This window comes from Oryx dammah, unplaced genomic scaffold, assembly GCF_014754425.2.
Source record: "Oryx dammah isolate SB20612 unplaced genomic scaffold, SCBI_Odam_1.1 HiC_scaffold_10, whole genome shotgun sequence".
NCBI classification, from domain to species: Eukaryota; Metazoa; Chordata; class Mammalia; order Artiodactyla; family Bovidae; genus Oryx; species Oryx dammah.
Genome location: NW_024070194.1, coordinates 24,630,410 through 24,646,521, shown reverse-complemented (window position 1 = coordinate 24,646,521; position 16,112 = coordinate 24,630,410).

The following is a 16,112-nucleotide window of genomic DNA, read 5'->3' as shown; positions in this document are numbered from 1 at the left end:
CCTCCACAGCAGCGTCTCCCTGGTCCATGTAACCACCTGTGAGGTAGCGCTCCATGCCCATTTCACAGATGGGGAAACTGAGGGTTACACTGGGAGAAAGAAGATAGAGAACCCAGGACTCAGATACCAATGCTGAGAACCCCTTGGAAAGCAGCCACCACTCATGTGTGCATCTCAGGACAGTGACAGCAGCCGATCAACTGTGTTGACAGGACTAACTATTCTGGTGTTTTGAGGCCACTTGGCAGCAACAGGTTGAACTCTAGTGGCACCACAGGAAAGGGAATATGCCACATCAAAGGCAGCTGGGGTGGGGGAGAGGGAGTTACAGCACCCCCTCTTCATAAAAATGTCCTTAAATTTGCTTTTACTACTTTTTTAACAGAAAAAGAGAGGCTTTGAGAGAGTGAGTTAATTTGAAGGGAGAGTTGTTAAACAGAAGAGAGAACTTTTCTGCTGGGATGCGATGGGATTTCCAAAAGGACCTCACACCTGGGCTGTGAACTTCTGTGCAGCCAGAGCCCTCACATGTAAAATGGGTGGGATGCGGGGTGGGAGAGAGTGAGGTCCACAAGGGATGGGATATATGTATGCTCATGACTGGTTCACTTCGTTGTCCAGCAGAAAGTAGCACAATATTATAAACCAACTATGTCTGCGCGCTCAGTCACTTCAGTTGTGTCTGACTCTTTGTGACCACATGGATTATAGCCCACCGGGCTCTACTGTCCGAGGGATTCTCCAGACAAGAATAATGGAGTGGATCGCCATGCCCTCCTCCAGCGGATTTTTCCTATCCAGAGATTGAACATTTGTCTCTTAAGTCTCCTGCATTGGCAGGTGAGTTCTTAATTACTACTAGCGCCACCTGGGAATTCCCATAAAGGAACTATACATCACTGAAAATAAATTAATTTAAAAATGTTGAACGAGATGAAAAAAATAAATGAGAGATTTGCCTGAAATCACCCCTGCCCTCAAGTCCAACAGGACCAAGTCAACCCGGGGCCACAATTCATATGCCCCTTGGGGTGGGCAGGTGAAAAATGGGCATGCTTACTCCTTGGAAGAAAAGTTATGACCAACCTAGATAGTATATTCAAAAGAGAGACATTACTTTGCCAACTAAGGTCCGTCTAGTCAAGACTATGGTTTTTCCTGTGGTCATGTATGGATGTGAGAGTTGGACTGTGAAGAAGGCTGAGCGCCGAAGAATTGATGCTTTTGAACTGTGGTGTTGGAGAAGACTCTTGAGAGTCCCTTGGACTGCAAAGAGATCCAACCAGTCCATTCTGAAGGAGATCAGCCCTGGGATTTCTTTGGAAGGAATGATGCTAAAGCTGAAGCTCCAGTACTTTGGCCACTTCATGCGAAAAGTTGACTCATTGGAAAAGACATGACTGAGCGACTGAACTGAACCGAAGGAGAGTCAGGAACTGCATTTTCACGTGAATATTCCTCAGTCACTCAGTCATGTCCGACTCTTTGCAACCCCGTGAACCACAGCACGCCAGGCCTCCCTGTCAATCACCAACTCCTGGACTCCATCCAAACCCATGTCCATTGAGTCGGTGATGCCATCCAACCCTCTTATCCTCTGTCGTCCCCTTCTCCTCCTGCCCTCAATCTTTCCCAGCATCAGGGTCTTTTCAAATGAGTCAGCTCTTCGCATGAGGTGGCCAAAGTATTGGAGTTTCAGCTTCAAAATCAGTCCTTCCAATGAACACCCAGGACTGATCTCCTTTAGGATGGACTGGTTGGCTCTCTTTGCAGTCCAAGGGACTCTCAAGAGCCTTCTCCAACACCACAGTTCAAAAGCATCAATTCTTCAGCGCTCAGCTTTCTTTATAGTCCAACTCTCACATCCATACATGACCACTGGAAAAACATAGCCTTGACTAGACGGACCTTTGTTGACAAAGTAATGTCTCTGTTTTTTAATATGCTGTCTAGGTTGGTCATAATTTTCCTTCCAAGGATCAAGCATCTTTTAATTTCATGGCTGCAATCACCATCTGCAGTGATTTTGGAGCCCACAAAAATAAAGTCAGCCACTGTTTCCACTGTTTCCCCATCTATTTCCCATGAAGTGATGAGACCGGATGCCATGATCTTAGTTTTCTGAATGTTGAGATTTAAACCAATTTTTTCAATCTTCTCTTTCACTTTCATCAAGAGGCTCTTTAGTTATTCTTCACTTACTGCCATAAGGGTGGTGTTATCTGTGTATCTGAGGTTATTGATATTTCTCCTGGCAATCTTGATTCCGGCTTGTGCTTCCTCCAGCCCAGCATTTCTCATGATGTACTCTGCATAGAAGTTAAATAAGCAGGGTGACAATATACAGCCTTGATGTACTCCTTTTCCTGTTTGGAACCAGTTTGTTTTTCCATGTCCAGTTCTAATTGTCGCTTCCTGACCTGCATACAGGTTTCTTAAGAGGCAGGTCAGGTGGTCTAGTATTCCCATCTCTTTCAGAGTTTTCCACAGTTTATTGTTATCCACACAGTCAAAGGCTTTGGCATAGGGATGCTAATTTGCAATTTTCAGAAACATTCCCATTTGCTGGAAAAGACCATCTGCGGCTGGATTTCCTTTTTCATCATCCCTCTCAGCTGCTCTGGGTTCCCTCTTGGTTCTCCTCAGAACTCTGTGTCTCTCTGAGGCTTTCTGGGACCCAAAATAGCTAGAAGCAGGCTATTTTTATGGGACTCTGATAGCACAGGTTGGAGGAGCTGGGGGCCCAGGTGCTGGGCTTAGAGTCTTTTATCAGCCTTTATCATCCAGCTCTGAGCTGTTGGACTCAGAGTGCCTAGAGGCATTGGAGAAGCCCAGGAATGTTCCCACTGGCGACATCTGGGGAAAGTCAGGCAGCCTGGGGTAGTTATAAATAGGATATCCGTGCAGGTGGAGCCCAGCTGGCAGGCTGCGGGAAGCTGGTTCCTGCTCCTAGAACCCTTCCATCTTTTCCTCTGCCAGAGCCTCGGGTGCCCATTTCCCTAACATTTGCATGGCAGTTGCTGGGTCTCCAGTCAAAGTGCATGCAAATCCAAGCTCTGTGCCCAGAACTTATCTTTTGATGAACACTGTTCCCAGGAGAGCCTGGACCCGAGATGCCCAGGGAGAGAGGGAGCAGGTGTTCTTCCATCCCTCAAATACTAAGCACCTACTGTGTGCTTAGCCTGTGCACCTAGCACAGACAACATGCTAGGGGCTGGGTACCAGAGTGAGCAGCCAGCCCGCACCCATGGGGCTTCCAGTCAACGGGCAGACAGCCAGACAGATCCATCAAATGCCTAAGATGATAGCTGGGGTGTGTGTGGTGCGGGGATGCATACATGCTCAGTCGCTCAGTTATGTCCAACTCTTTGCAACCCCGTGGACTGTAACCCACCAGCTCCTCAGTCCATGGAATTTTCCAGGCAAGAATACTGGAGCAGGATGCCATTTCCAACTCCAGGGGATCTTCCCTAACTGGGGATGGGTAATACTTAAACAGGATTGTGCAAGAATGCTCTTAGCAATTTTATTTATAAAAGCCCCAAACTAGGAATAATTCAAATGCCCATCGATGGGATGGAGGAAAAAAGGGCCGTGTATACAGCTGTGGAATATTCCTGATCACTGAGGAAAGATGAGAACACCAGATACAGGGATGCATCTCGACATGAGAAGGAAGCCAGACCAGGAGAACACTCTGTGTGCTTCCATGCACAGATCATTTAAAGGCAGGAACTGTCTACGTGTGGAGCTAAAAATAAGGACAGTGGTAACCCTGGGGTGGAACAGGGGGCCCAGAGAGGCACAAGGAGAACTTTGAGGGTCAAGTTCTCTTTCTGGATCTGGGTGCTAGATACCCATGTGTGCTCCCTTTGTGAAGATTTGTGCATCTGGTCAGTTAACATCTGTGCCCTTTTCTGTTTGTATATTTTACGTCTTGATAAAAGTTTACATAAAATAATAAAGGAGGGAAGTGGAGATGTGGGGCCGTCCAGGAAGTAGGGCTGCAGAGAAAACACAGGATACCTAGTTAAATTTGAATTTCAGTTAAACAAGGAATCACTGTTTTTTTTAGCAAAATTATGTCCTGAATATCGCTGGACCCACCCGGCGTGCTACTGAGAACCACAGTCCCAGGAACTCAGCTCTCTCCACCACCTCTCATGGTCTCCAGGTGGTCTCCATGGTTTCCAGCTCATCTGCTCCCCAGATGAGTTGCTTTGGGGTGCTGCCAGGCCATGAACCCAGGTCTCTGGGCACCCCCCAGGGCAGCTCAGCTCTGCACCAAGACTTGGAATCAGGAAGTTGAAGGCCCCAGCAAGTACCCCTCAAGGCCTTCCCTCTGTCCAGATGAAAATACTAAGTGGGAACGTCAGAGCTGGATCCTCTGGAGTCTAATGGGTAATGGCCACAATATAGTTCCTGAGTTCTCAGCAAATGTTATGAGCCTCTGGTTTGATCAGTGGCAGCACTGACTGAATGCTGACTGTGTGTCCACACAGGCGTGTGCAATTCCCGCTTTGAACGGAGAGGAGATGCTTTGTAGAAAGTCGGTTGATTCAATGAATGAGCTCTCCCACTGCTATCACAGCCCCACCTACCACCTGTGTGGTGACTTTGGAACCCTTCCCTCCTTAAGCCTCAGTTCCTTCTCTGCAAAACAGAGATGATGACAGTCACTGGCTCACTTGGAAGGGTTTCTCAGCCTCGGCACCACGACCATTTGGCCTGGACCGTTCTGTACAGGGATATGTCCTGCGCTGCCAGGGGCTCAGTGACATCAGGGTCTCTACTCACAAGATGCAGATAGCAGCCGCTCCTGGCTGTGATGACCGAAGCGTCTCCAGATGTTGCCAAGTGTTCTTGGGGAGACAGGATCACTGGCTGAGAACCCCTGGGTTGTTATGAAGATTAATGAGATTATGTCTGCAGAGGACCAAGCAGAAACCCCAGCACGGGATGATTGCTGTCAAGTTGAGGAGCCTAAAAGTGCCCAGATGAGGACCTGAACTCAATGTGTCTGATGGCAAGGCTTGACTGTGCCCACGGACACCCCAGGGATCTTGTTGGGTGCTGATCTGATGGGACAGGTCCAGGGTGGGCCCAAGATGCAGCCCTTGTATGAAGTGCATGAACCCTCACACTCGACACAGCCTGTGGCCTTGAGGTGCTTATGGTCTGGTTAGTCGCTCAGTCGTGTCCGACTCTTTGTGGTTCCATGGACTGTAGTCTGCCAGGCTCCTGTCCATGGAATTCTCCAGGCAAGAATACTGAAGTGGGTTGCCATTCCTTTCTCCAGGGGATCTTCCCAACCCGGGGATCGAACCAAGGTCTCCTGCACTAAAGGCAGACTCTTTACCATCTGAATCACCAGGGAAGCCCGGTCCAGAGGGGAAGAAAAAAGGACACACACCACAGGATCTGCCATATGACAGGAAGGTGGAAGGTTTACATAATAAAAATTAGGTGGCAGTGGGGAAGCAGTACATACGTGAAGCCTTCAGTGTGCAAAATTCAGATCAGTAAACTATAGCCACTGTAGGCCACTGTCTGTCTGTGTAAATAATGTTCATTGGCATCGGGGCTGGGTTTAGGGCGAGGCAAGTAAGGCAGGATGGTGCCAGCACAGGGCTGCTGCTTGTCTGTGCTAAACTTTTTCCGTATTTTGTACCTCATGGCTTTTTTTGGCAATTGATTTTTTTTAATGATTTATTTATTGGTTTCCCTGAGTCTTCATTGCTATCTGCGGGCTTTCTCTAGTTGCAGCGAGCAGAGGCTTCTCTCTAGTTGTGGTCCAAGGGCTTCTCATTGCGGTGGCCTCTCGTTGCAGAGCACAGGCTCTAGGCACTCAGGCTTCAGTAGCTGCAACATATGGGCTTAGTTGCTCTGTGGCATGTGGGATCTTTTTGGACCAGGGATTGAACCCATGTCTCCTGCATTGGCAGCCAGATTCTTAACTACTAGACCACCAGGGAAGCCCTGAGCATTGATTTTGATTTTTTTAAATTTTGCTTTGTAGTTATCTCTGTGCATTTCCTGTGCACGGGGCCATGCCTCACTCGCCTCATCCTAGCCTCAGCCCTGCTGGAAGGGTTCCAGAAGGGCTCTGTGCCTCCAGATGGGACCAGCAGGGCCTCAGATGTGACACTTTCCTGTGTCTGCACCCTGCTCTGCCCCCAGCTGGCTGTGTGGCCTTGGGCAGCAGCCTGAGCTCTGGGGCCTCCATTTCCCTCCTGTGAAATGGGGCCAGAAGTGCCCAACTCTCCTACCTGGCAGGGATGTAGAAAGAATTAAATGATATAATATATGCAGAAGCTTTTGGGAGGCCTGAAGTATACTCACTGTCAGCTAGAATGCAAAGTCAAGTCAAACCCACTGCATGGAGGCTGAAAAGAAGCAAAGATGCCTTTGAGGGACTGAGCTGGGTCATCACAGGTGACTCTTGAAATGGGTCTGGAGGAATAAGGAAGGGCTCAGACAATCCAGAAAGACATTCAGGTGAAGGAATCTGCAGAGGGCAAGACTTAGAGGAAGGGGTTCTCCTGGAAGGCGGGACCCAGATGGCCATGTGCAGAGGGACAGTCAGAGCTCAGCATGTCCACACATCAGCAGCGGAGGTACTTCTCTCTGTGGCCAGGAGGAAGGGGAAGTCCCAGCCTGGCATGGATCAACATGGAAGGTAATCACCATACCAGCAGCAACCATCCACATGCCAGGGCCCCAGCAAGCAGCCAAGGACTTCCCCGTGCAATCTCCTTTGCCACGGTTACCAGATGGGGTTACAAAAGTGAGAACAGGGGCTTCTGATGGTCCAGACCTGGAGGGAGGGAAAGTCAGACCAGGGTGGCCTGGATGCAGGAAACGAAATTGAAAATACAAAGCAGAGGATTTGGCATTGGGCACCGGGGAGACTTGGCTTCCCTGGTGGCTCAGACAGTAAAGAGTCCACCTGCCAGTGCAGGAAACCCAGTTCGATCCCCAGGTCAGGAAGACCGCCTGGAGAAGGAAATGGCAACCCACTCCAGTATTCTTGCCTGGAGAATTCCGTGGACAGAGAAGGCTGGCGGGCTCCAGTCCATGAGATCGCAGTCGGACACAAGTGAGCAACTAACACTTTCACTTTTTTTGACTAGGGAGACAAAGAGCCAATAGCACCCAATCTCGGACATATCAGCTTCAGATGCACTGAGTTTCAAGATACCATGTGGCAGGGAGACAGGCTCTGATAAATTGCTCTCTAGGTTAGAAAGCAGCAGATTCCAGCTGGGGGCCTGGTCTGGGTGATTGCTCCCTAAACTTACCCAGAGATGGCCCCAGGAGGCCTCCCTGAGTCACACAGAGCTGACGAGTCTCGAGAGGCGCCATCTTGGGATGCCTTTGCTCTTTGTACGTGGTGTGAGGTTGCACAACCCCAGGGGCACCGCCCCAGGGTGACCTGTAGAACATCAGCTTTATCTCCTTGATCTGTGCTGTCAGGACCATTATTATCCCCTTTTCCTGGTGAACAGAGTAAGGCTCAGAGAGCTGATGTAACTTGCACTTTGGCCAACAGCTAACTCAGGTGGAGAGGGATTCACAGCCAGCTCCTGTCCCTTTCCAGAACAAATGACTTCTACCCCACTGGCCTCTCCCCTGAGGACTCACTTTCATCTAAATCCACTCAAAAGATGCTAAGCATTCTCCCACATCCTCTGGTTTCTTTGCCTAGGACAGCTGGAGGCCAGCCTTAAGGAAGTTCCCTGGGACTTAGGGTTTATTGGGATCGGAAGAAACCGCTTCCAACCTGAGCCTGCTCTGTCCATCCACCTGGGCCTGTGGGGGAGGGGCAGCCTCCAGGAAGTCAGGCTGTTGGGGGTTCAGTGCTGTGCCAAGGTCTGATTTCATCAAGGAAATTGGCCAAGTCAGATTGCAGGATGTAAGAGAAGGTTCCTAAAAATCATGTAGCAAGAGGGGTAGAGAGGCAGGCGTCACACCCTCTGGGGGAAGGCGTGGGGGAGGGGACACCATAAGCATAAGATGGTCATCCTTGCACATCTGCAGCAGTGGGAATCAACACACTTCAATGGGGCTGTAAGCTTTGGTTGAACAACAAGGTGGAAGATGAATTATAATCACAGCCATTTATGATGTCTGTATTCATTTCTCCATGTCTGATGCAATGGACTACAAACCAGGTGGCTTAAGACAACAGAAATTTATTCTGTCCCAGTTCTAGAGGTCAGAGTCCAAAGTCAAATTGTTGGCTGTGCCTCTCTTCCTCTGCAGGCTCTGGGGGACGACCCTTTCCTGGGCTCTCCTGGTGACCCCAGGTGTCCTGGGCTTGTGGCCACATCACTCCAGTCTCTGCCTCCATCACCACATGGCTCCACCCTGTGTGTCCCCTTCTCTTCTCTTCTCTTCTAAGGACACTTGTCACTGGACTTGGGGCCCACCCGGATCCAGGATGGCTTCGTTTTGAGATCTTTAACTTGATTGCATCTGTAAAGACTCTTTTCCCAGTATGGTCCACATTAGCAGGCTCCAGGGGGACATAACTTTTGCGGGGGGAGGGGCCACCCTCAACCCACGACTGCGCCATTCCCACGTCCCACAGGCTGAGTGGGCAAGGGAGGGCTTTCTAAGCACAATTTCATTTGCACACACTGTTTTGTACATAAAAATATGAGCTCCCTGTGGAACAGTGTGCTGGCTGTGAAGCTGCACCCCTGTTGGCCAAAGTCATTGCCTGGTATTTCCTTCCCCTGCCACCCCCTCTCGGGTACAAGGGAGAAAGAGGGAGGGAGCTTGCAAACAGCACATCCACTGCTTGTTAGGGATGTCCTATATGGGAAGGGAATGGTTGCACAGTCACACACATGCACACACCCCTACACACATACAATTCTGAAAGCCAAGCATCTGGTCATTTTATGGATAGGGAATCCGAGGCTGGGATGACTGGAGGGAGGATGATCGGAAGTCAGAGGATCAGAGTGATGGCTTCCATGCCCAGGTGGAGTCGGTTGACCCCCAAGAGTGCAACCCACCTTGAGCCTGGCCTCAAAAGGACATCCGCAAACACCTCCCAGAACTTTGGTTGAGAGGCTTCTGAGAGAAAATCCGCGCCTGCAGCCTTTTTACTCTCACACCTAGCCATCCGAGCAGATCCAGGCCTGCTTCTCAGAGCAGACTGTGACAGGTGCTCGGCAGGCAGCATCGGTTTGGAATAAGCTTATCTTGCAGAGATTAAATCCACTCTCAGGGCTGAATTAAAGTTCGGTGAAAGATATTTCTTAATGCCTCGCTGGCCTCACAGACCCTTCTGGGAGACAAGTCCTTCAAAATTCGTTCCTATGAGCCCATACCCTCCCCAAATCAAGCAGCCGTGTCATCCGAGACAGGGCACACCGGAAACAGGCCGGAGGAAAACATAAGTTTTCTTCTGGTAGGAAGTTTGGCATTTCCACTGCCAGGATTAAAATTCTGGCCCTGTTTCAGACTAACTGAGAAGCAAAGGCTGTTTTCATCCATCCATTCATTCATTCATCCATCCATTCATCCAGCGAGTATTTTTTGAGGGGCCTGCTTAGCCCTGGGGCTTGCATGACCTCACCCTTTAGAGGGAAGGTGGGCATGAAACCAATAACACAACAACCACATAATCAAGCCATGGGGGCTTAGAGTGGGAGGTGGGGTGCCACAGGGTGGGTCAGGCAGAGCTGAAGCCTCCTGTTGGAAGGAAGACCCTCCCTGGAGGAAGTGATGCTTGAAATGAAACTTTAAGGACAACGAGGATAGACCTGGAGGAGGTGGACCTAGGGAAGGGGAGTCATCCCAGCAGAGGAACAGTAGGTGCAAAGGCCCTGAGGTGGGAAGACACCAAGGTAGGAGGGCCTGAAAGCAGGCCGGGAGAGGGGGAGGTGGGAGCCCCAGGTAAGAACTCAGGTGTGCCCTGGGGTGGGCGTGGCCAAAACACAGAAGGGCTTGGATTTAATTCTGTGGGCAATCAGAAGCCTTTGGAGCATTTATTTTCAACTAAGCTTGTAATTTGTAGATAATTGTAGATTTCCATGCAGGAGGAAGAAATAATGCAAAGAGATCCTATGTAATGTCACCTCCCTTCCCCCAGTGGTTTGTTTTGTTGTTTAGTCGATAACTCGTGTCCGATTCTTTTGTGACCCCATGGACTCTATAGCCCACCAGGTTCCTCTGTCCATGGGATTTCCCAGGCAAGAATACTGGAGTGGGTTGCCATTTCCCTTCTCCAAGGGATTTTCCCAACCTAGGGATTGAACTCAAGTCTCCTGCATTGGCAGGCAGATTCTTTACTGCTGAGTCACCGGGGAAGCCCCTCCCTCCATGATTATATCTTGCAAAACTATACTGTAGGGTCACAACCAGGACACTGACATGGATACAAGCCATCCATTTTATTCAGACTCCCCTAGTTTGCTCACTGGTGTATGTATGTGTGTGTACCTGTGAATGTGTATATGTGTGTATTTGTGTCCCTGTGTTTGTGTACATGTGTGTACATGTGTATGTAAGTGTATACACACGTGTTTTTAGTTCAGTGCAGCGAGTAGGCTTATGGGGCTACTCACACATTTATCTACCATTTCACAGTAAAAGAAAAGAGCTTGTAAACATGAAATATGACAGATGGGGTTCAAGTCCCCACTGACCGCTCCCATTACTGGTCCCTGTTGCCTCTCCCAGAGTGACCCTTAAGAGATCTCTTTGGTGTGGAGACCTCCACAGCCCCGCACTGTAGGTGGGAAGATGTAGTATCATTAATTTTCTAGGATGGCTAGAAAGTAAAAACAATACCACGTGGACTGTATGTGCCTGTGGTAGGATGTAACAAGAAGGGAATTTCACCTCTGTGATCTTCTTTCCCCAAACCCCAAGCCTGGTCTAACCTCGAGGAAAACATCAGGCAGACCCAGATTGGAAGGTGTGTCTCAAAACACTTGAGCTGTACTCCCCTAAACGGCCAAGGTCACCAAAAACAAGGCATGATGGAGAAAGTCACCGACCAGAGGACTAAGGTAACAAGAGCACTAAACGTCACGTGCACCCTGGATGTGTGCTGGCGTGGGCACCTGTGGACTCTAAATAAAGTCTGGAATCGAGTGAATAGTGATACCAGGATTGGTGCAGGACCCAATCATGCAGAATGACATTATGGGAAATTCAAACTGAGTGAGAGACACGGGCAAACACTCTGTACTATCTTTGCAACTTTTAGTACTTTTAGTTGCAAAGATAGCACAGAATGTTCTCATATGTCCCACACTCAGAGTTCAAGGGCACCCCCTTGAAGTTCACAAGGGACCCCAGGGAGCTTATACATTCCAAAGTATACAAAGTACAAAATTCAAATGTCTCCTCCAGCATCTTCTACCCCAAATTTACTACCTAGCAGCTAGGACACGATACGGATTTTCTGCCATCTCTGGGAGTTCTTTTATAAAAGAAACTTCCAGTGCCTGATGACAGGCTCATCTTTGCAGACGAGTCCTAAATCAGAGGGAAGTCTCTGAAAAGACCCTCACTTGGTCCTATTTCAAATAACATAAAACTCACATAGTCAGAACTTCTTCCGGGCACCAGGCCCTCTGCCTCCTCACCCCAGCCCACCAAATAGGAACTGTCTTTAGCTCCATTTCCAAGAGGAGGAAACAGGCCTGAGTTACAGCCACTTGTGATGGGAATGGAATTCAGTTCTTGCCTCTGATGGTAACACACAGCATCACCCCCCACTCCCCGGGGCTTCTCTCCCACAGTTCTTCCTTCCCTGCTTCTTTCCTCCCTTCCTTCCTTCCTCTGTCCCTCCCTCCCTCTTCACCTCTCTCTCTTTCTTTCCCTTCCTACTTTCTTTCCTTCTCTCTCTCTCCAGATCAGCAGCATCAGCACCACCAGAACACACATTGTCAGGAGCCTGCGGGGCAGTGGTGGGCACGTACCATCCTGAGGGGTCCACTTAGAGCATCTCCCCTCATAAGGGAGGCTAGTGAAAAGCCTCCAGGCCCATCTGACTCCAGACAGCATGCTTGGCTGGGATAGAAACTTCAGGAGGCTCTGTGACTAGGTTCAAGGATACTTGGATCTCATGCTTCAGCCAGGCACTTAATTGGCATCTTCCTCTTTCTAGCCTAGGAAATGGCTTTAAAAAGCTCTGCAGAACCGAGTCCTGGGAACCCTGGCTCTGCTGATCCATCACGTCCCCAGGGAGGCCACTCTGCCAGCCCAGGAGAGGCCTGGGCTGGCTCTTGGCACTAACCACAAGTGGCCTACTCTGGTGGGTCCCATGGGTGGCTCATCCCCACCCTAATGATACAGCCGCGGACCCCAAGCACCTCAAAGTCTTACACCATCTCCTGCAAGAGAGCAAGCCCTGGGGAAGGGATACCGTGAAGGGGAAGATGGTGGACACAGGACTCTGTCTTGTCTCCTCCGATTCTGGAGGCAGGAAGCACTCTGTCCAAGTTCCCTGCTCTGCAGCCTGGATTCAGCACCACCTCGGCCTGTTGCTCCTGACTCCCAACCTCAACTTCCCCATCTGTAGAATAGACTGACCATCGTTTCCATCCCGTGGGGGTGTCGTGAGGACTAAGCGAGATGCTGCAGCAAGGGAGGCCAGGCTGGCACCAGCTCAGTGAATCTATAACAAGAGAAAGGTCAGAAATTAAAGGAAAAACTGTGTGTGAGCTAAGTCACTTTAGTCGTGTCCAACTCTTTGTGACCCCATGGACTGTAGCCCCCCAGGCTCCTCTGTCCATGGGATTTCCCAGGCAAGAATGTTGGAGTGGGTTGCCATGACCTCCTCCAGGCGATCTTCCCCACCCAGGGATAAAACCTGAGTCTTTTACATCTCCTGCATTGACAGGTGGGTTCTTTACCACTAGCACCACCTGGGAAACCCAAACAGAAAGGTGGAGGATCAAAAATGGGGCATGGCAGGACAGCTCTGATGGGGCCCCTGAACCAGGGATGAATGAACCGTTCCCAGTGGGTACACCTCTCAGGAGGAAGTAAACATTTGAAAATGTTTGTGGAAAACAGGAGCTCTTCCCATGTTGGGGGAGGCAACCTCAAGGTCCCATCCAGCCCCATAATCCTATGCCAGGGCCCAATGAGAAAAGAAAATTTGGGGCCTTTGTTCAAAAAGTATTGAGACTTCCCAAACAGTGGCGGCAGAGCATTAAAGTCAGTATGAGGTGCTTCAAAGAGGGCCTGTGTGACCACCCAAGTCGCACACCCACAAAGCCAGCCTGGCTCAGGGGTCTCTCTGCCTTCAGAGAGTGAAATCTGGAGACCGCTGTTAGCAGATACCTTTACCCAAGCAGTCTAGCCACATACTCCTCCTCTAATAGTTCCCTGAAGTGCAAATCGAGTGGCCCACACCATTAACAAGAAGGGAAGTGGGAGAAGGGGAAGGGACCCTGGGAAAAGTCAAAGTGTCACCACGCAGCTCCAAGAGATAAGCTGATGACAGCCAGCAGCCGCCAGGCATTCGCCATGATGCCATAAATGGCACTTGTCTACTTCCTGTGGTCTAGGAAGGAAGTCAGCTCACACACAAGGGACCCCTGCTCCAGTCCAGGCAGTGGGTGGGCACTTAGAGCCTTCAAGCGCCCCCAGAGCACGCTGCAGGATGGAGCCAGCCACCGACGGGACCATGGGGCACAGGGATGAACAACCTTCCCAGAGCATCCCCAGTGCCTCTGGCCACTGGGAGCCTGCAGATTCAGGGGCAGGGGGATGCTCCTGCCTGAGAACCTCAGTTCCTCTGGAGGGCTTCTGATGAGGGTACACAGCAGAGGGGAAGGAGTTGGGCCCCTCAAAACAAAAGGAAAGGACTCTGGCACTGGGGACACTGCAGAGCAGCCAGGGCTCTGTGGGCCATGGGGAGTTGGGGGAGGCCATGTGGCAGGAGGAACAGGAGAGTAAACAGGGTGGGGACCCGCTGCTCACCCACGCCTGAGGCAGAGCCAGCAGAGGGGGCCGCAGACAGAGACCAGGCCCCATTCTCAGGGAGTCAAGGCTCCAGGGCAATTAGAGACAGACAGCGCTCCCCGCCCCGTGCAACAAACATGCCCTGCACTATGCAAAAGTTCTCCCAATAGACAAGAAGAAACTACAGGACCCAGCCATGCAGTCTCCCCCAGTGCTGCTCTGTGTGGCCTCAACTAATCTGCCACCATCAGAACCTCCATCCTACAGAGGAGGAGCCTGAGGGTCAGAGAGGAACAGCATCTCTGGAGTCACACCGCTGATCAATGGCAAAAGCAGTATTTAACCCAGATCTGAGTCACCTTCGGGGTCTTCTAGGGCATCCTAGGTGGCACTAGTAATAAAGAACTCGACTGCCAATGCAGGAGACATAAGAGGTGCAGGTTCGATGCATGGGTCAGAAAGATCCCCTGGAGGAGGTCACGGCAACCCTCTCCAGTATTCTTGTCTGGAGAATCTCATGGCTATAGTCCATGGGGTCGCAAAGAATCAGACACTACTGAGGCAACTTAGCACACATGCACGCTTCTTGCCAATCTTAGGAAGTCCTCCTCTCTTCCAGGGATGGCTATATCCCCTTTGCCCACCCACCCCTGAACTCTGTCCTCCAACCACCCGCCTTGGGGAGGGCCCACTGACTCATACACACACACACACACAGATACACACAGAGACACACACTGGCTTTAGAATTTCCCCACAAGGGAATTTGTTGGTGGTCCAATAGTTAAGAATCTGCCTTCCAATGCAGGAGATATGAGTTCAATCCCTGATCAGGGAACTAAGATCCCACCTGCCTTGGGGTAACTAACCTTGCGTGCTGCAAACACTGAGCCTGCAAATCACACTCAAAGACCCCGCATGCCTCAACTAAGACCTCAGTAGTGTCTGACTCTTAGTGACCCCTTGGACTGCAGCTTACCAGGCTCGTCCAGCCATGGGATTTTCCAGGCAAGAGTACTGGAGTGGGTTGCCATTGCCTTCTCCGAAAGGAAGCATCAGTTCAGTTCAGTTGCTCAGTCGTATCCAACTCTTCGTGACCCCATGAATCGCAGCACGCCAGGCCTCCCTGTCCATCACCATCTCCCAGAGTTCACCCAGACTCACGTCCATCGAGTCAGTGAGGCCATCCAGCCATCTCATCCTCTGTCGTCCCCTTCTCCTCCTGCCCCCAAGAGTTTAACTGGCTCCCAAGACTTTTTGAGGATTAGATGAACTCATTTGTACCCAGTTGTACCCAACTCATTTGTCCCTAAAATGGGCCCAGTTCACTTTAACAACTATTATAATAGAAATGAATTTAGAAGGGTGGTTTCCATCAAGAATCACCCCCCCCCAACTTTCTTGGTGCCAGCTGCAGTGTCTGACTGGCTCCATCTGGGCCATGAGATCAGAGGAGGATGCAGCAGATCCTTAGCATAGTGATACCCCAGGGCTGTGGGTAGAGGGGCTGTGTGAGCAGTTGAGGATGTTAGTTTAGCACGTGATGTCTTAGCTTGGGGGGTTTCCCAGAGAGAAGCCATGGTCCTCCCCCTTCCTGCCCTGAGCAGATCCCGAGTCTCCCCACCCCCACTGCCAACTTCACTGAGCAGGAAACAGAAATGCCTGGGCCCTCAGCCAACAGGCAAAAGAAACGCAAGCTTTCGGGGAGGGCAAAGAGGTGCATGCCAAGGGCAGAGGGCCACCGGACCCAGGGCTGTGAAGCTGTGGGTGACCCTGGAGAAAGCAGAGACCTGCCAAGCCCATCTCTGGGCTGGGGTCCCAGCAGGGCCCACACCTCCAGTGGTAGGGCATGGCCAAGAGGTCCCAGATTCACACTGGGACCAAGAGGGGGCCGTGAGTACTCCTAGCACATGGTGAGATGTGCCAGCCACAATCCCATCTCTTACTGACTCCCACCCCGGGCTTCCCCAGGCTGCCCTCTCCTTCCTCCCTCCCGCTGGGTCCCAAGGTGCCCAGTAGAGCAGAAGTGTCCTGGAAAGAGGGTGTCGACAGAGCATTACCCCAGCAGCCCTCGATGCCCTATCTCACCCCGTCAGCCAGTGCGTTTCGTCACGTGTCCCAGAAGTGAGCCACCCAGACTCAAAAGCTGTGCTCAGTGCCCCCGACTAGCA